The sequence below is a fragment of the Etheostoma spectabile genome, unplaced genomic scaffold, assembly GCF_008692095.1.
Source record: "Etheostoma spectabile isolate EspeVRDwgs_2016 unplaced genomic scaffold, UIUC_Espe_1.0 scaffold403, whole genome shotgun sequence".
Lineage (NCBI taxonomy): Eukaryota > Metazoa > Chordata > Actinopteri > Perciformes > Percidae > Etheostoma > Etheostoma spectabile.
This window is the reverse complement of record NW_022605603.1, coordinates 225,893-226,633: the sequence shown is the minus strand read 5'-3', so window position 1 is coordinate 226,633 and position 741 is coordinate 225,893. Positions and strand designations below refer to the sequence as shown.

General features: G+C 38.1%; 1 protein-coding gene across 1 annotated transcript in view; it reads right to left on the bottom strand.

The window, feature by feature from the left end:
* LOC116686615 (calcium/calmodulin-dependent protein kinase type II subunit delta) overlaps nucleotides 1-741 on the bottom strand; it is a gene marked incomplete in the record, with an annotated part of 176,474 nt that overhangs the window by 8,351 nt on the left and 167,382 nt on the right.

Below are 741 nucleotides of genomic sequence, written 5' to 3'. Positions count from 1 at the left end.
TGCCAAGGCATTTTTTTTTTTTTTTAACTTCAGACATTACCAAAAACTAATGAAATACATGTGGCAGTGCACCTTTGAACCTGAGGGGTTTTCATCAATTAAAAGGGTAACTACAGTTTTTTTTCCCCAACCTGGACCCTCTTTACCTAGGTTTTTGTGTCTAAGTGACTGATGGGAGCAACAATCTCTGACGTTGGTCCAGTATTAAGCGAGATCGTTGCAGCCGGCAGCGGCGAAACAAGCTACAATTTAAGTTATTAGGGCAACTGTCCAGCTTGTATTTACCATATAGAAGTGCTCGTTTTGCCACTGACAGACTCAGATTAATATTCTAAGCGTCTGACAACATTATGGGAAGGATCCCTACCGAGACAGACGTTTAAGACCTCTTTGAGACCTTTCTGTTAAACCAGGAACAGCTCTGAAGCACTAAACCCACCAGACTCCATTTAAAAAAAATTATACTTTTAGTGTGTATAGAGCCAACCTTTTTTCACATGTAAATCGGTAAATTGTGCGTTTATTTCAACCAAAACTAGAGTTGTGATGGTTGTAAAAGTGAAAAGACAACCTTCAACGGCTTTTCATAGTTTTATTTTGTTTTCCGTTGACTTTGAACAAAGTGCATTATAAGATGCTTAAATTGCGGTTTATTTACATGGAGCCTGGTGGGTTTAGGAAACACAATTTCGCAGCTGTCTGTGTGTTTAAAAAAAAAAGGATCTTACTCTTTAACAGAAA